Here is a 20,673-nt window from a genome sequence, read left to right as displayed (position 1 = left end):
GCTGACGCTCTAGCCTACCCCGTATCACTCTTGATTAACAGATCTCTGTCAGAAAGTTATGTTCCTACACTATGGAAAGTCTCACACATAATTCCCCTACACAAAGGAGGCCCCTCCACAGATCTAACCAGTTACCGCCCCATAGCTATTCTCTCGCCACTCTCCAAAATACTAGAGAGATGCATTCAGTCTCAAGTCTCAGATCACCTCCTTGCTAACAACCTCCTCTCCAACACACAACATGGTTTCCAACCTAACCATAGCACCACCACCGCCTTACTCTCTTTCTCTAACACTATCCTACAAAATAAAAATGCAGGTTCTCTCTTCTCAGCTACCTTCCTAGACCTCTCTAAAGCTTTTGATATGGTCCCACACAAACAACTCATCTCTCTTCTCAGTAACCTATCCTTCTCTCAACCAGTCATCAACTGGTTTCAGAGTTACCTATCTGACCGCCAACAAGCAGTTGTTTGGCAGAAAACCTATTCCCCCAACTACCAGGCTCCATAGGAGTTCCCCAAGGGTCCATCCTGGGACCTCCTACTCTTCTCTATTTTCACCAATAATCTAGCCTCAGCCACAACACATGGCACACTCATACAATACGCAGATGACTCAACCATCATCTGCACAGCCCACTCCCTACCAGAACTGCAAAAAGTCACACAGGAAGCAATTTCTTCTATTGAAACTTGGCTATCCGATGCCCAACTAATACTCAACCCAAACAAAACAAAATTACTAATCTTCCAACCCACTAAACTTACCCTAGGCAGCTCTCACTTTAACATCACAGCAAAAGAGAACACCACCATCCATCCTACAGAACACACCAAATTACTAGGAGTAGAAACAGGCAATAAACTGAACTTTGACATTCAAATTTCCATGACCATTAAAAAGAGCACAAAAACTAGGAGCATTATATAGAAATCAGCAACTACTTACCAAAGCAGCTAAAATTTTGGTAGCAAATTCTCATCTTATCTCTACCCTACTCTATGCCTCTCCAATATTTACTAACCTTAGACAATGTGATCTAAATAAGCTCGAAACCTGCTACAACAAAATCGCCAAATTCGCCACAGGAGCTTCCTACCGTACTCACCACTGTCTCTCACTAGCAGAACTGGGCTGGCTAGAGCTCCCCCACCTCCTTCAATGGTACCAACTCACACTCACCCACAAACTAATAAACCAACCACTAAAAGTCCCATCTCTCCAGAATCTACTCCAACCCTACATAACCATGAGACCACTAAGATCCAGCCACAAAAACCTCCTAGAGGTCACAAGAGCCATTAACTCTGCTGGAGAAGCATTATTCTCCTGCACTATAGCCAAACTCTGGAACTCCCTCCCATCCTCAATTACCTCTGTAACGTCTTGCACCCACTTTAAATCCTTACTAAAATCACACTTCAAAACTTGCCAGATATGCCCTTGCAACCCCCCCCCCAATACCATTCACTCCCCCCACCCATTACCTCTCTCAGCCCCCTATCAACAGCCTACTCTTAGCAAGCTTGGCTACTCATGTTCCCAGCTACCTACCACATAATACTAACTTCTTGTAGCAACAACTTCTAATGGCTGTTATGTAACTCAAGAACAGTCTGTATCAATTGTTCACTGATGAATCTCAACTACATTTTAACTATGTTTAGTATATGTCACCATATTGTAAAATTGTACTGTGCTCTACAGCTGTTTTACATCTGTTTTCTTCTTGTCTTGCGTCCTTAACTGGACTAATGTCTATATTTAAATGCTATGTTTTTTTTAACTGTATAATGCAAATAATAATGTGGAGCTTTTCTCCACGGGCCTCCGCTGAAAACGGACCTGTGTCAAGTCGGACTCTCCCGGTCAACAAATGTAAATAAATAAATAGTTTGTGTGAACATAAAATGGGATCATGTAGTTAGTAGAGATGGGGAGGTGCAAGTGGGTGCCTCCCTGCAAAAATGCATTTACTGTTTAAAATTTAATTAGGTGAAGCTTTTTTTTGCCATTTCGGTAATTATTTTTACTATGTTGCCATTCATTTGAAGACCTCTGGCCACATTATATAACCATTCAAGCTAGATAGCCTGCTTCCATCTGCAGATACATGTGCTTTCTCTTCAGCTTGACCACTCCTGGCATAGCTAAAACATTAGCTCTTCTAAGATCATTTTGGGGAAGATGAGGGCTGACATGCAGAGACAAAAAAAAAACCTTTATAGAGGATACAAAACTGGTGTGTAGAAGGTGGTATAGAGGGGAAATGGGCATGAACATTTTATGGAATATGTAGTCAATGAGAGCTAATATTTTCCTTTAATTTTTATGATTCTGGCATGAAACAAAGAAAGGCATAAACAGAAAAAATGAGGAGCATTTAGTATTTTACTCATTCGCTGAGGTAAAAGAATTTGCCAGCAGATTATGGCATTCATTCCTACAACTAACCAGACAATAATCGATACACTAGCTAAATCAGAAACTATGGAGCTATTGATCCCTCATAAAAATGATATAACCCACCCAACATGGACATGAGGATTACTTTCAAGCTACTGTTTGCTCATGCTGAAAAAAGTTTCCACTTGCTTTATCAGCAGGACATAATACCCATGAGTATTCTTTAAGGACAATAGCATGTGATCTCTTTTATTATCTTGTACTTCATAAATTTACACAAAGTATAATTACAGCATACATTGGGGCAGTCTTTGTGTGAAAATGAGTATGATGTACATTTTTGCCAGTGCAAAATAGCCACTGTTCACTGCTGAGGTCGAAAGCTACGCCCTGCTACTCAGTGATGTGGTTTCAGTCTTATTTCACAGCCTGGAAGGAGTCTGCTCTGTGATCAGTCTAAAACACATCAGAATCTAAGGGTATCGAATGAGGTAGCCATATGTGAATTCCAACAATGCAGAAAACATGTGACATGATGGGAACGGCATGTTATCTCAGAGTCCTTTGATTAAGAGCGCTCAACTGCTGGAGCAATGCCAGGCAAACAATATAAACTTCTCACCACTACTGTAAGAAAATAAAGCAGTTAGAAGAAAAGCCAGCCCCACTTCTAAGAAAATATTATGCAGCGATGATGTGAGAGTGGAGCATGTCAGGCTTTGTAGCAAATTCTATGCTTTCACTTTTATGATACTGCCTGGTTGCATATGCAGAACAGATTATGTTTAGGGCTTCATAAAAATGAAAACTGGTTCTTTAAGCATCAGCAGATTTCTAAAACATTCCACCTGGCTTATAGATATCCAATAACTGAGGGAAGTTTAGGCCAACTATACAACTTATTTTTCTTGCAGATGAAGAAAACACACTAGATATTTAAAATACTAGATATTCTAATACAGAAGTGAGGCTGAGGTATCCTTTTCAGACATTATGCAATAAAAGCTGCTTGATTAAAGAATATGAAAGAGGACTCAGGCACACATATGTTTATGCTATCTAGCAATCCTTGAAGGAAGAGTAAAGACTAAATGTTTAATATGCTGAAGTCCTTCCTTAGAATGACCTTAAAGTCAATATGCATGACTGAATGAACTTTATGTTATTCATATTAGGTATTTTCTCCTATTTTTGTCTTCTGGCACATTTGTCTTCCTTTTACTGGTATGTAGTACACTTCCTGTGAGATTTACATTGTGCCTAAAGATTCTTCCTAAACTGTAGTCTTTCATGCTCCCCCTGATTGCTCCTTGTATGTTTCTGTGGACAGTTTGTCATTACCGCAGTATTCTTTCATTAAGGAAGTATTTTCTGTATTCGCCAATTTTTATCTTATTCGTAATCGGTTGCTAGTTGTTATGCCCTTCCTTCCATAGTTGTTTTCCTGTAAACTGCCACCCCAATGTGACTGGCTATGATTCTACATTTATCAATATAATGCCTCTCTTGCTCCGTCTGTTTTCTCTTTTGCTGAACACGACTGAAGCCTTTGTATTCTTTCCCCATCATGCGAGTCATGTGACACTGAAAGCATTCTAGTAACCCATTTCCATACTATTTCTAGCAATCCTACATTTCTGACCTTTTATGGTCTTTAGAACTGTATGCACTGTTCAAGGTTTGGTATTGCCAACACCCTGTAAAGTGCAAAACGGCTTCTCTATCTTTTGAGGTATTGCAGTGAAATTGTCCCTGTAGCTGCTGCTCCATTCTGGCATTATGCAGTGTGGTTCATTTTATGAATGATGGCCACAAGCCTATATTCTGCACAGTGGCTTCCAGCTCATACTCCTTGGCACCAAAGTGTTGCATTCTCCTGCCTGTCCACTCCTTTATACTGCTTAGTTTTTTTCTGCAGACTTAATCTTCCAAATAGGTCTGTTGCCTTCTATTTTTTGTCATCTGCAAGTAGAGAGAGAGAGAGAGATTATTTTACAAATTGCTGGAATATGAGACCCAGATACAGAAAACAATACCAACCCCACTTTTCTGGTGAACACCTCTCTGGTTTCAGTTTATACTCTTATAATATCACCCTCTATGTCCTTTACATCTTCTGCAGCAACTGACCATACCATGTGCAGTGAAAGCTTTGTAGAATTGTAGGTACTTCACATCTAAAGGTAAACATTTGTCTATTTCTCATACTACCCGAACTTAAAACTGGATTAGGTTGGTATGAAATGGTCTCCCTCTGGTATCAACCTATGTTGAAGTTTGACCTCTAGACCTTTCAATTGGAAGGAGCCTGCTAAACCCAAGAGTAATATGTTCTCATTATCATGGACTCTAAAGGACAAGTTTTCTAGTTTTGGTGTTTACTGATTTTCCTCTGGATCTTGTTATCAGCACTGAAATAAATAGGACATGCTGGAGGGACAGATTCATAACCCAGAGGCTCCCTTCACTCTGGAATAAAATCCCAGTCCAGGTTAGGCAGAGTCCCTCATTGACTCTCTTCAAGAGGAATCTTGATGAGTGGATGGGAGATCATAGGTTTACCCCGGGTATCACTTCTGTGTCACTGTTAGACAGAGGCACAGTATACTAACCTCGAAAAAGGGCATAGCAAAATTAATTTAAAATGGGTGGTGAAAGCCAAACACACTCTGGCTAGGCTTATAAATGCCCTAGGGCAGATAGCCTAGTATAAACCTATGAACCTATGTGCATTTGGATTGCCAGTGGTGGTTTGCAGACTGACTGTACTGTCCCTCTGTCAGATAACACATTAAACAACTCAGTGTGACTCAGAAGAGATCATCTTCCTAACGATAGTTTAAATCCTATCTTATCTCTGCTTGTCTTCCATGAGTGTTTGCAGTTCTATCTCCTTTTTAATAATTGAATTATCCTGTTAGTCTAGTTGCCTGATGCTATATGATATCCTTATTTTGGATTTTGCCTACCTTAGTGAACAAATATGTAAAAAATCATGTTTGTATGTTTCTCTCTCGCAATTCATCAGAACACTGGAACTGGGAGAGCTAAATATGTAGTCTGGAATTCTTTACAAGACAACTTCTCTGTGCATATTTGTTGCCTCCAGCCCTGCAAGCTACTTATCATCTACTAACTCATTTTGTACCCTCTCCTTCTCAAGTCTTAAGTGGAAAAAGGTATATTTATATTACTGCTACTAATGCTTTCAATTTCTTAATTAATAATAATTAAATAGATTTGGTAACTGTTTATTTTGAGTTACACCACTGGCCTGTCAACAACCAATATTGGACTAAAGGACTTGAATTCTTGCACTTCTATGTTTCTTGTGATGATTATGGCTTTCTTTAGTTTTCCCACAAGAATCCACTTGTGTATCAGAAAGACAAACAAGATTGGTGATGGTATTGTCAGAGACACGTCTTCTTCCAGCTTGCATGCTTTCTGCATGAGCTACCATTGTTTTCTCTTAGCTAAGGCAGTCCTTTTTAAAGCCCAGTCCTATAAGAATGGCGTGGTATCTTTGCACTTCCTGATATTTCGTGTCCTGCTGTCGTGAGACATGATTGTATTTTCGACCCTCTTTTACTTCACCACGAAAGCTTAAACTAAGTGTCTATAGCTATGTGTGTCAACACGGGCATATGCAATCAGTGTATCCCAAATTTATCTTATGAAGTGGTGTATGTGGAATGTACTAATGCCGAGCAAAGGGATTCCAGGATGACTTCTGCATTGCAGCTTATATGAAATGCTCTCCAGTGGAGTTAGAATTTTGACAATACAGTTTGTTTGTAATTGTCCTACAAGAGTATAAACACATTTTAAGACTGTTGTATAAAAATCAATATATGTATATATATATATATGTATATATATATATATATATATATATATATATATATATATATATATATGTATATATATATATATATATATATATATGTGTATATATATATATATATATAAAATATATGTAGCAATCAACTAGCTTACTACATATAGTAGATACAGTCAGCTATCTCAAATCTAACAAATAATTTTTTTAAAAAAAGTATTTTAGTCATTGCATTCTTATATATGTAATCATACTGTGCAACAATGTTTGGCATACTGAATTCAAAAAACGTCTGTCTTTACATGTTTTTCTCTTACATATAACCAGATTGTATAAAAATGCTTGACATAGTGAAGGTCATCATCTTTCCACCGGTCAGTTGCAGCAGAAAAACTGGAAATGTATTACGGTTTTTTGAAACCAGAAAGCAGCTGCTTAAATACTGGCATATGGAATAAAAGCTATTAAGTAAATGTAGTAATTAAGAGCGAACAAATATATGTCTATATGATAGATTAGTATAATATATATATGTGTGTGTATGTGTGTGTGTGGTGTGTAAATATGTGTGTCAATATATGAGTGTATATTTATTTTGAGATATGTTACTACATTGGGAGACAGTGTTTTGAAATTACATCAAGTTTCAAATACATTTTTTTAAGTTTGAGAGCTACAGCCGTAGTCAAGACAATAAATAGTTGCAATGAACTTCAAAGTGGACTATATGTCAAAGGAAAATACATCTTTTAGAGAAGATGTAGATAGCTATACTTAAGTTGGTCACTTTTTCTTTTTCTATATTCTCATCAAATATATTCTCATCAAAAATGGGTGACTGGTAAGAAATTATTATGCCAAAAGTACAGTAACTATTTGAATTTTTAGTTTATTGGAATTGGAGTATGAGACAGTTTGAACACATAGCCAGAGTTGGAAATATTATTCTGAATGGAGTTACTGATATAGTTACCATACAGGGCATATGTCAGTTGGGTACTTTCCTACTCAGCATTTCTTGCTATTTGTAAAAGCTACTTTAAGTATAAATAATTATGTCATATATGATTTATACAGATACCTACAGGGTGTTTTACGATAGCAAATAGAATTATTCTTAAATCCAGGACATGCTCTAACTTAGAGTTATATATTTGAATAGTTGTTTCATATTCACTGAATAATGATTACATATGTAATATATTCCCTTCAAGTAATTTAAGTAATAACAAACATGCCATGGGTATAATAAGAAATTCAAAAGGTAGTTTTATGATATTTGGAAGATGTTGAAAATGACCAGCTATGACCATCTGACAGTCACTGCAGTAGAACAATTTTATTCCAACACTTACTATAGCAGTAAAATTAGTTTGATCCAATGAAATATAATCAGACATGCAGTTTTGTACTTATTAAGAATAATTGAGAATGTTCATCATCAGACTACTTGTAATAGCGTAAAGCAATATGGGGCATGTTTTGTTAAGGATAATGGACATATGGCCATTATACTTAAGCTTTTGGGTTCCTTCCTTATTCATTGTGCATCTGCTTAAGAATGAAAGTGTGCTTTTATAAAAAGGACATATGGGTTCCAGAATTCTGACCTTTCTTGCAACTGGTAAACTTATTCTTGTGTCTCATCATTCTTAGCAGCTTCACTATAAGTGTTCGGCTTGCAACTAAAGTTTTTTGGCAGATAAGTACTCCATTGGGGATGCTCTTTACTTTTTTTGTGTAAAATGTTATAAAATTGTAGCTCTTGTTTATAAAGAAGGGGAAATTTACCTGTCTTAGGCAGGTACCTTTTAAAGATACCACACAGCTTGTTCGGTGCTCTGAAATCTGCTTGTTTTTTTACTCCACAAACCATTTGCAGTTGGCTCAATAGCTTCATTTTTTTTTTATTTTTGAAAAAAATGTTGTCTAAAGGTCTTGGGATGTGATCCCACAGCTTCTGAATCCTCTGCCATATCTCTCCTCCTTCAGCTAAAGAAGAAGAAGAAGAGAAAATTTTCAAGAGGCTTCCTCTTTGTAAATGGAGTTTTCTATTGTTGGTAGTTTCAGAACCCTCAGACTCTGTCTGATCTAACTGGTTTTGCAGTGGAGGCTACATGGGAAGCCAGTATGGCAGAGAAAATCCACATGTCCATTAAGACAGGATTATAGCCACGATAAAGGAGATGGTTGGTGTACATTATGTCTTGGTAATGGACAAAGTAGCTGAATCATTAATGGAGGTCTGGATGACTGATTCTTCTAAAACAATTGGACTAAGCATTTATCTCTTCATTCAACTCTTTCCAGCTTGAAGGTTCTCCTTGGAATACTGGTACAACTTTGCTCAGGGATTGTTCAGGGCTTTACAGTCTTTTCAGTCTTCCAGACAGTTTCTTCCCAGGAAGATATCTCCATCTTCCTTTGAAGAAGATGTACTGGCACTAAGGAGGAGGCCCTTGACTACATTTCTTAACTCCTTTCCTCTATTTGCTATGAATCTGAATCAGAGGAGAATGTTTCTTGTACCTAAGAAAGAAGGCACCTGGAGACCAGTCTTGGTCTGTTCAGTTCTGAACACCTTTCTCATTGCTCCAAAGTTCAAAATCTTAACTTTACAGAGTGTTCCAATGGCACAGGGAGATAAAGCCCTTATTGCAATCCAGGAGATCCATATTTGATTAGCGGCACAGGTGCAGGAGGGGCTGCAGCAGGATGAACTTCCAATAAAGGGCTCTTGCTAGCATGAAAACTGAAATAATTGCAAAACCTATGTTCGTCCTATAAAAGGTATTACATCATGTTTGGGCTCCAGCATCTTTGTACTTTCACATGAGGCATCTGCTATATAAAGCAAAATTTGGTTCTGTCCTTTAATTATATAAGGATCTATATTTAAAGCATTTAGCTTACTTACATTGCCCATAGTAGCCGTGGTGGTACAGCGGTAGCGTTGTTACCTCACAGCAAGAGGTTCTCCCATTCCATTCTCAGCTTGGCTTGGGAGTGTCTTCTGTGTCGAGTCTGCATGTTCTCCCCATGGTTGGGTAGCGTTCGAAAGACATGCGTGCGTAAATGGGCATGCCTTCATTGAAGGTTGGGCATCGAGCTGGCACCTCGGTGTTTCATAAAAAAAATCTACTGCCAATCATTAGCGGACCGGAGTTCCGCTGTGGTGACCCCTTACCGGGAAAAAGCCGAAAGACAAACAACAACATTGACCATAGTCTTGTTAGACACTTTGTTTAGGTCAAGATAAACTGTCCGAAGAGCATGAGCACCATCAAAGAAGTTAAACAGAGTAAACAGGCATGGTCTCCCTTTGATGAAGTCAAACCATTGAGAGTCTAACCTAAGAAGATTTTTGGTGTACTGTGTGCAGCTAGAACCCAGTGTATGCCATTCATTTTACTGTATGGGCATGCCTGTGCAATGCAACTTCATGCTGATGATATATATCATTGTATCATTTTGGCAAACTGGAACATGTAGAATACTTTGTATCCGAAGTATTGCAGGTGCAAATGAGATACCAAAAGATAAAGAGTTATGCATAAACATTAATTTCTGGATATTTATAATCAACTATTTCGTAGATTTGTAATCATAACTCTGATGTATTGATGGAAAGTCTCAGTAATTTCCAAAATTATGTATGAGCTATGCCTAGCAACATAAAGCCTTCCACATGAGGTATACAAGCTGCATGTTCCCATAAGTGAATAACACTGCTGCAGCCTATTCTGAATGTGAGTTATGATGTTTTCTTTATACAGTCCGTTTCTTATTCTGCTTTAGTGTACAGTGCAGAAGAATCTGATCAAAAAAGAATAGGTTTGACACTGACTGAAGCAGGAACAGTAGCAGTGGTCCCATTGAACATATCAATTTCTACATGCTTGATTAACGCTATTTTCTAGAGTTTTATTTTCATAATGCATGTGTTTCATTTCTCATCATCTTAAATGAATTTTATTTAACCAGCTTCTACTCAGCATCTGCAGGCCAGTATGTTTAACTGTTGTTGAAGATAATTTTTTTTCTCGTTTTTTTTTTTTAATAAAATATCTTTCATATCACTTTCTCATCAAGAACTCCCACGGCTTATGTATTCTATTTGTTATATTGTTTAGTTGAAAAACTGTTATTTTCTTAAGTAAATTTCAATTATTTCATTATAGCAGCACTGTTTCGAGTACCGATGTTAAATTCCTACAGCACATTTTTGTTTCATTTCTATCTGGACAGTGTAATTTTTTTTGCGTTTTCGCACTCTGTAATGAAAATGCTAGCTCTCTACTATTTCTTTCTTTCTTTTTTTCTGCCTTCAGTAACAAAAATATTACATGAGCAGTTAGTACTAAACTTCATTTACCTCTTTCAACAAATGCTTCAGTAAAATATTTCTTTTTCTTCTATCTGGAAGCCCAGTTCTGCAATGGCCCAGATATTTTTTTTAAACTGCAGCTGCACTGAGAGGCTGTATACTGTAGGCCACGGTGCCTATATCATGCTTTAGTTTTGTTGCTTTTCTAACACTTGAGACTACTACCCTTTCAATTTTGTTCATGCAACCTCTTAATATGGCACAGTTTATCTTACTTGTAAGCATATAATTTACATTCTATTTGCTGCTGCCACTTATAAAGCAATCGTTCAGGTATTTTCCAATGTGAAATTAGTTTTTTTCAGCAATGTCATTCTTGAAAATGCTTGCCTTAATCCCTTAAACATTCCTGTCTTTTAACATTTGCTGCAGTGTCTTTCCAAAGTTATAATACTGGGCTAATTTTCCTTATTCAAACACTTCACCACATATTGAGCAAGCTCTGTTAAAAAGACTCAGTTTTGTACCTATGACTTTATAACAAGCTTAGTGTTTCCATGTAAAAAATTTCATTCAGTTGAGTAAGGAGGCTCTTCTTAAAACTGTACGTTTTAGATCCACATGTGCTAATAAAGATTTTTCTTATTCTATCTTCTTTTTTACTCTCATTAACAAGAAAAACAGTGTTTCATTGTTTGATGGCACACCTTCTAGGTCTGGCTTCAGAAGACAGTCAGCATACCTGCAATTCTATTTATCAATTTTCATCTGTTTCATCCTGCTTTGAGATTCCTTGGAAATGCTAACATTTTGGTAACATAAATGGTCAATGTTGCCAAAGAAGCGAGTCTCATATCTTGATAGAAAACCTCAAACATTTCAAAGAATTAATAAGTAATTCAAATTTGATGGCAAACCGCAAACACAACAGCATCAGTGTAAGAAGATGAACAGCCTGGATGCCACCAGTAGCATAATCAGTAACAGGAAATGAGGGGACAGGTTTTGACTAGCTGATCCTGACATTCATTTTAAGTTTTCTCTCAACTGTTTTTATTGAAAAATTTAACAACAAAACATTAATATATGATAACAGAAATATTATAAAACAAATATACATATCTAAAAGAAAATGTTAAGTTTTTAAGGTAAATCTTTACTATGAACACAATGTGTCAATGAAGTATAACGGGAATACATAGTAAATTCTTTACTTTGTTGACTGGGTTAGTTCTACTAGGTTTGTGGTCTCTTTTTGGAATGATCCAAATTGGTATTGATTTAGACAGGAAAAATGTATCCTGGACAGCAAGAGAGTGATGATAATTATTCTCAGTGAGAAGAATTGTGTCATAGATCGTGGCTCTTAATGAAGATGTGATGTGATAGTCTTGTGCTGTTGTACAAAGAATGGATGTTAACTGACATAATGCTGGAGATGGATGCTCACTTGATTGTCAGGCAAATGTGCTTGACATTCTGTTATTGTTGTGGAATGCCTAGATGCTGACAGTGCTGTAGAAGAGACTTTTGCTGTGGTGTTGGGGCCATCACCAGTAAAAGGCAAGAAGCATGTGAGTGTGACATCAGATACAATAAACAAATAACACCAACGAAAACCATTTGTTTAAATGTCCAAGACTAATAAATGGATGATATCAGACACAATGCAGGAATTCATGAAGTACACAGAATTATACAGCCAAGAGGGATGGCAGTCGCTATAGTAATAAAAGCAGGAATACAGAAAGTGAATAACAAATCTAGAATACATTTTGTAAGGCTGTGTTTTGTAGGAAATTAAGATCCTGTTTCAAACAAGTAGTTTATCTGGTTGCAGTTGATTAAAATACTGAGCTTGAAAGATGAAGATATTTGAATGTGTATTCATTTAGGAAAGGAATCCTTCCATCCATTCATCAACAACCTCTTTTTCCATTTTTGTGCATCGGGTCAGGATGTTACCCAAACAGTGACAATCATCTATAGCCAAGTTTCACACTGCTGGGTGGCTATTTTTTTAATATTTTTGAGAGAAAGAAACAGAGGTAATAACTTTTGTTTTCCTTAGGAGAATAAGAAAAGCATGAAATGTTCATTCCCAAAAGAAAAAAAAAAGTTTTGTATGAAATTGACTATAAATTGAAAATGAAAATGTCAAGTATTTTTAGCAGTAATAACATTACTGACATAGGTGATCAGTTTGCTGTGGAAAGTATGGGATGCAACTAAAAGCCAAAGTGTTTAGGCCTAAATATTCTCAGTGCCTTCAAAAGATAATTTTGGAGCTTATTTATTCTTGCTTAAAATCTATACTTTTTAAACAAAGTGTATTAAGAGGCAGAAGATCATATGACAGTGTAAGGGGTTGATGGAGAGCAAGAAGAGATTACAGAAAATGTTTACAATGCACTTTATTTGTCACAAATGCTATTACTGACAATGGTAAAGCAATGTTTTGTGCTTTAGAGTAGTATGCAAAATTCTGATATTGAAGGGCAAAACAAAAGCAGAAACATCGAAGGCCTACAGATCAGAAAGTTAAGAAAAAGGAAAATAAAACACAAAGTAAGAAAGATAAAAGCATGTATGTCTGATGTTGATAGTTTAAAGCAAATGAGAAAAAGAAGATAAAATGCAACTAGTTCGCTTGACCAGTGGGAGATGATGTCTACATGAGTGTAAGAAAGGGAATGTTTTGAAATTAAGGGGGATGGGGAGTGGTTTTGTTTATTTGGATTTAAAGAATGTTCTGTCTGTAGTGTTATGCTGGATAAGGAAAAAAAGAGTAAAATTAAACTAGTAGCTTGGAGGACAATAGAAAAAGAATAATGATGTATTTAGATTATATTAAAAAAGTAAAAAAGGAAATATACTGCTGAATGTTTTTTTTTAAACAAGAAACATCTTTATTGAATTATCACTTATGACATAGGCAATCATATGTTTAAATAAATGAAAACAAACCATATTGGCATTTTTTCAGTCGCAAACATCATACATCATATATAATTTTCTGTACACTGTCAGTCAAACATCAATTTCTGCCTTCCCTTAAATCTCATTCCTCCTCTAAAACATTATTCTGCATGTATTATTCCCACAATTCCATTTTTTTTCTATGTAATTTCCTCATACCCTTTTCTAGCGATCTCTTTTCCAGTTCTTTTATCGATGTTACTGTATTCACTACTTCTAGTATGATTGGTTTAGACTTTGATTTTCATTTTCTAGTAATTGCTTTTTTTGGCAGCCACCAGAATTAAGCTCAGCAAGGCCTTACTATGTCTAGACAATTCCAATTCTGTATCACAGCTCAAAAATATCATTTTCTTAGTTACACCAATTTGCTCACCGAGTATTTCTGGCAGAGTATTCTGCAGGAAATTTTTAAAGTCTGCCAACTCATTACACTTCCAAAAAAATAGGTTCCCAGTTACCTCTTTCTTCCCCATCACACCTCCAACATTTGCAACTATGTGAGGAAAAAATTCTTTGGAGTTTACTTGGGGTATAAAATACCTATGCAAACACTTTCAAGCAAAGACCCTAAATCTTCTAGACTTTGTTGCATATTTGGGAGCCATATTTGTATCTTCTCATTGTTTCTTTGTGAATTGCTTATCCAGTATCACTCCCCAATCCTTTCAAACCTCCTCTGATTGATTTATATGGTTATCATGCAATAATTTATATGCCATACTAATTATCCCTTTTTTAATAGCAGCTTCTGTTCTAATTCAGCTAAAATCTTTAGCACTGATCTGCCACTTAGGATCCCCCATTCATCTCTGCTTGTCTATACTCTGATATCAGTCCCTGATAAGGAAGGCAGTCCAGATAAATTCTTGGCCTCATCCCATTATATTACCTTTCCCTCTCTAATTATTTGCTCCCAGTACCTTGGTTCCTTTGCCAGTTTTCTCCTGTAAATTCCAAGCCACTCTTGTCTGTTCTCTGTATCCCTAATTGTAGTCATCTTTACTGGCAGACTCTCTTTCCTCCAGTCTTATATTAGTTTAGTTCTTAGAGTACTTTCTGCTACTTTATGAATATAATATTCTATATGGCTATTATTCTCCTTAAGTATCTGCATCCAAAATCTCAGTCTCTCCTCATTTCTTGAGCTTCCCCCATTTCATCATCATCATCATCATCATCATCCCTTTCCATTTTGAGTTATTGCTTTCTACTTATGCTTTGTATAAGAACCTTAACGTTGTAGCCCTGAAATACCCTTTGAAATCTGTAATCCCAAAACACCTTGTTCTATTGGAAGGATCAACTTATCCCACTTGACTGTTGCCCTCTTCCCCTCCCAGATAAAATCTTTCAACTTTTTATTACCTGCTATCCATAACTTCTCCTCTGGTTGATAAAAATATGCCTGACCCATGTATAAAACTAAAGGGACTAAAACATTTTCACTGCTTGTATCTTGCTATCCATATTCATAAAACAGAGCTTCCAATTTCTCAGTTTTTGTATTATCTTTTATTTAGTTTCTTCCCATGTATTTTAATCCATACTCCTAACTACTTCATTTCATCATGTCCCTGTAAATGTGGGTATTGCTGAACCAATTTGTCTGTAGGTAGATATTTTACAGCTATTGATTTTGATTTATCTTCATTAATTTTGTATCCCAAAAAGACTTGAAACTTTCAGAATGTTCCACAGCACTGAAATGTTTGTTTCTGGTTTTATCAGGTACAAAATAATATAATCTGCAAATAAAGCCAGCTTTTCTTCATTACCAAACCAATTAGATCCCTGAATTTATGAGTCCTGTATTTTCACTGCCAGTAGTCCTAAATATAAAGCAAATAAAGGGAAAAGATGACACCCCTGCCTAGTGCATCTGCTCAGAGCTTATCAGAGAGGAATCTCCCACTTTAGGAGGATATATGAGGGATCAGAGGTAAAAATTAATCAACCTTATTATTTTATCTGGGAGTGCAAATGCTTCCATTGCCCTAATCATAAAATCCCAGATTATGTCAAATGCATTCTCTGCATCATGTCCAACCAACAACAGTGGTGTTTTCTTACATTCTGCTTCCACCTGGATCGTCATTGTTTTATTAATGTTGTCAAATGTTTGCTTCCCTTCCACAAAACCACATTGATCCATATCTATCAGTTTTGGCATCACATTTGTCATTCTTTTAGCCATTATAGACATAAACACTTTATAATCATGGTTTAGAATCAAAATGGGCCTACATAAAGCTTGATCTGATGGGTCTTTACCAGTTTTAGGTATTACAATCACCACAGCTTTCTTCGATGATGTTGGTGTATCTTCACCTTTTAAAAAACTGTTGAATTCTTCCAAATCTTTATAACTTTTTTACTTAATAATTTCCAAACTTCCATAGGAATACCATCTTTTCCTGGAGACTTTTCTGTAGATTGCTTATACATAATTATTTTTATCTCATCCCCTTCTACCCTAACTGTCAGTAATTGAGCCTCATCTACCTCTAACCTTGGCATATTTAATTCTTTGATAAACATTTTCATCTGTGTTTTTTCTTGGTTTCCACATTTCTCTGCTTCATACAGATTTTCATAAACTTTCTGAAATATTTCTAATACCTGTACAGAATGTACTGGTTATTTTCTTTGTTATAGGCTCCCTAAGCTTGGGAACAACCCTTTCTACTTTCTGTTGCCTGAGTCATTGTGCTAAAAGGTTTTGTGCCGTGCAGTTATTATCAAAAAAACAGTCCCTTATTCTTTTTAGCATTCTGCAGTTGTACCTCTTCTTGTTCAGTGAGATTCCCCCTATTCTGTAATACTTTGTTTGTTAGTCCCTTTAGATAATCCTTGTTATTTCCAAGTTATATCTCTTTTTTATTTTCATACCTTATTTTTAAACTCCACTTTCTCTTTATGCAACTCCCTTGCTATATTTTCTGAAGAAATGCCTATCTTTCTTAATATCTCCCGAATAATTTCCACTACGCATTCCTTAAAATTCTCTCTGTTTAACAGATATGTGGGGAAGTGCCAGTGTCTCATTTTTATTTCATTAGCCTGCATTTTTATTCTAGTTATTATTGTCATGTGATCTGAACTAGTTATTGGATGTGTATCAAAACTTTCAATTAAATGCATATCTTCCTGTGAAATCGAATTTCTAACCTAGCCCAGTTTTTGTACCTTGGGGAGTAATATGTAAATTCTCTCCGAGCTCCCTATTACTGAATTCACATGTTCCATACCAAACATTCATATAAATGTCCTCAAAGATCTACCTTCTTTTGTTATATTTTCCCTTTTAGGCCCCTCAGATGCATCCTCACTGTTGTAAATCAAATTCCAGTCCCCACCTATAAGTGATATTCTCTGCTGAAAACTGATTAGTTCTCTCAAAATTTTCTTAAACTTCACTGTAGCAGTTTTAGGTTAAATATAAATACATGCCAGCATAATCCTACTCCTTTGAAAGTAACCCCTTACTACTACAAATCTACCATTAATATTTGTCCCTCTTCTGTCACTATTGGAGAGCCTCCAGCAATTACCATAAGTACTCCTCTTTCCCTTTGTCCCATATATTGTGCTGAATAAACAACCTGAAATCCTTTCTTTATCAAATTCACCTGCTGTGTTCTTTCCAAATGCGTCTCCTGTAGCATAATTATTTGCACTCTGCATTTTTAATATAGTTCACTATTCTTTCTTGTTTTGTATATACCTGTGAAACCATTCACATTTAAAGATAATATGAAAACTGTTGTCATTATAAGAAGTTGTCATTCCCACTTGTTTTGTATAACAGCTTTTTTAGATGACTAGTTTCAGCTTTTGTGTTACATGCATACACTAATGCTTGGCAGGCTGAACATTTGTATAGTTCTTTCTTGTTATAGCCACTTGAACCTATCTCATATATTGCAAGACTTTTTGTTTTAATGAAAACCCTCAAACAAAACAAATAAAAAACACACACCCCAGGACATCCCTATAACCTGTTAGCTTAAAAAAAACACACAAAACTATGTACATCTTTAAATAAACCTCCTAATAGGAACAGTTGTCCCAGATTGACAGCTACACTCACAGGTTTGAAATGACCTATAATAAAGGTTATCCATGCTAAGAAGTGTGGTACAGTCTGTGCTTCTACTTACACCAAGTGCTGTCTTCTTTTATCTTAACTATATTCTTCTCTCAGATGTAGAAAGAAAAAAAAGTATTCTGTTTTATTCCCCTTATCAGCTTGTCTCTATAGAAACATGAGAACCATATACACAGTTGCCTTCAGCTACAAGCTTCTCATGTTTCAATGTGAGCATTTATTTGCTGCAGCAATTTTTTTCATTATATTCAGTGTTCTTTTTATTTGTTTCCCATTAAAACTGGTTGTTAGATCAAGCCAATAGCCTTACTCCAGTTATTCCCCTAGGCAAAGGTAAGAAAAAGCATATCAGTTTTGCTTGTGTCAAGCTCTTTTGTCCAGATATTCTTCTCTATTTAAATTGCAGTGCCTACATTTCATAAAAGTAAATAAGAAGGAAGGAAGAAAGAAAGAAGGAAAAATGGCACCTATTTACTTTAGTATCTCTATTACACAGAAAAATAACAAAAAATGCTTTACTTATAACATGCAGTATATGTCATGTTTTATAAAAAGGGTCTATATTATAACATTGAAGTTACTGAACATCAAATACATTATGGTCGACACCATATTGTCGAAGTTCCATAACTTTGAAAATGAAAAAAAAAAATCTAAACTTTAAATGTTTACCCTAATGGGTTTAAGCAGGGGGGGCAAGCCCCCCTGCAACCCCCACATGGGGAGGCTGCACCCTCCACACCCCTCGCTACTTAAATATACCAACTCCGAGACCGCACTACATTGCAGTAAATGGAAATCTCCCCTTACGTAGTTTTCCGTTTACACGCTTGAGATTCTGAGCTTTTGATATTCTCGTGCCAACAATGTCAGATTCAACATTGTCAGCTTTTGAGAATATATTATAGACCCTATAAAAATACTGTTAAGAACAAAAGCTGTTTTACTTACAGCTACTTCTTTTCTTTCTCTTCCCCTCTTCTTAATGTTTTTCCAAACATTTATGACATGAATTAGGGCATATGCTTTGGAGTCCCCTACAAGCTTAGCAAAGTCAAAGAAGTTTTCATATCCCTCCATATTTCACAAATGTGATTGATGTTTTGCTATCCCACATTTATTCATTAATTTCTGAGTTGCTGATTTTCTTCCTGTTGATGTCCATCTTCCAGTTCCTGTCTCTGGTTTCCAATGTACTCCTGGTTCTTCTAGTCCTCAACTTTGCTCAAGCATTTCCTTTGGAACATTGGAAAATGTTTCACTGGCATAGTTTCTCTATGAGCTTTATTATCAGAACAATAAGAAGCAGAATCTCCTTCTGTTTGATAGCTCACCTTTTGTTGGACAAACTTTTGTATTTTTCCTTAGCATGTTCTGCAATAAAAAATGACTTTGACTCTCCAGAAAAAATGTTCAGAAGATAGCTGGATACAGCAGCTTGCATCTCACACATGCTTCTCGACATTCCCTGATTGTTGGTGTATAGTCAGTAATCATTTTCCACAAAAATTCTACTGTCTCCAACTTTTTAGTACTTCAGCCTTTTGCAACAGTTTTGTCAGAATCAACTGTTTCTGCTGGTAGGATTGCACCTTTACTATTAGAGGTTCTAGCTGCTTTCCCATAGCCAGGTTTAGAGGATACATACAGTGTGCCCTTTCAGTTAACAACTCCTGCTGTGGACTACCACTCTAGTTGCTTATTTGTGCTTTCATGAGATTAATACAGCCTGTTCCTTCCACTTTCTCTGGTACAGCAGAAAATCTCAGGTTTTCCCTACATGCTCTGTCCTCTAATTCTACCATTTTTTGAAACATCTGTTTTTGAGCAGTCTCTTACTCAGCCAGCCTTTTCTTCATTTCAGCCTGTGATATTTTCAGTTTTATCAGATCATGTGAATATCTGTTTAAAACTACTTCATTTTTTCCTGCTTTTTGTTGTTTGGATTGATATACTTCTTTGATGTTTTGTTTATTTTAATCAGCTCTGACCACATTTCTCTTATTTTTTTCCCCTCTATATTACTGGAAGTCATGTCTTGCACCAAAGATGGAATTCAAACAGCTTTGTGTTGAACATCTGCAGGATTATTTGTAGGCAGTGTTTTCTTCTCACATTTTGTGATTCATTTTCTTTCCTGTTCTGTAAATTACTTGGTAATTGAAATTTACCCAAAAAGACAAAATTGATTGGTCCTCTTTTCTGAGTTGCTGTTTTCGCACTGAGAAAGATTAAATTAAGCTGTTAATCAGTGTGCAAGCATCTTGGAAGTCAGGTTGCTGAATTTTAACTTCAAGTAGATATTAAGATGAAGGTGAAAACATCTGAGAAATTAAAACAATATTTTGATAGGAATGAGAATACAGTGCACTTGCATAAGCACATGTATGTGTGTCCACACGTGCATGCATGTGTCTATGTGTTTGTATGCATGCGCTATTTGTACAACCTATCTAGATTAGTTTCTATGACTTGCTCTCATTAAGTATAAAGGATTGTCTTTGCCTTTCCATATCCCAGAACTGGATAAAGTGGGTGGGTATTGAATGAAATAATAATTTTGATGAAGCTAGACTGTAAGATTTTAACAAGAATTGTTTAAAAAGATTACATATGTTGTATGTGTAATATTTTGAAAAAGAAGTGGAAGTTGAACTATTACAGAAACATTGCTAGCAATAAATGCTAGAAAATAAGGCTACTTAGGAATGAATTTGAAAATAAAATAGAGTATGATCATTTTAAGTGTAACATGTAAGTAGAGATTTTGCAAGAAATGTAGATAGACAGGTTATAGTCAAGAGGATTAATAAAAATATATAGTCATTTGATAATAAGGCAAATAATAAATGAGTTTATAGGAAAGTCAGTCAATGTGAAGAAATGAATTATGTAAGGTTGTCTTCTTAGCCCGTTACTTTAGGTATGTTGCATAAATTAGATAGTAAATGCAAGGAAAATTGGAAAAGAACAAGTAGAAGGGAAGTTGTATTAAAATATATGGTA

This window comes from Protopterus annectens, chromosome 15.part0, assembly GCF_019279795.1.
Source record: "Protopterus annectens isolate FY-2018-M chromosome 15.part0, PAN1.0, whole genome shotgun sequence".
Lineage (NCBI taxonomy): Eukaryota > Metazoa > Chordata > Ceratodontiformes > Protopteridae > Protopterus > Protopterus annectens.
This window is presented reverse-complemented; position numbering follows the sequence as displayed.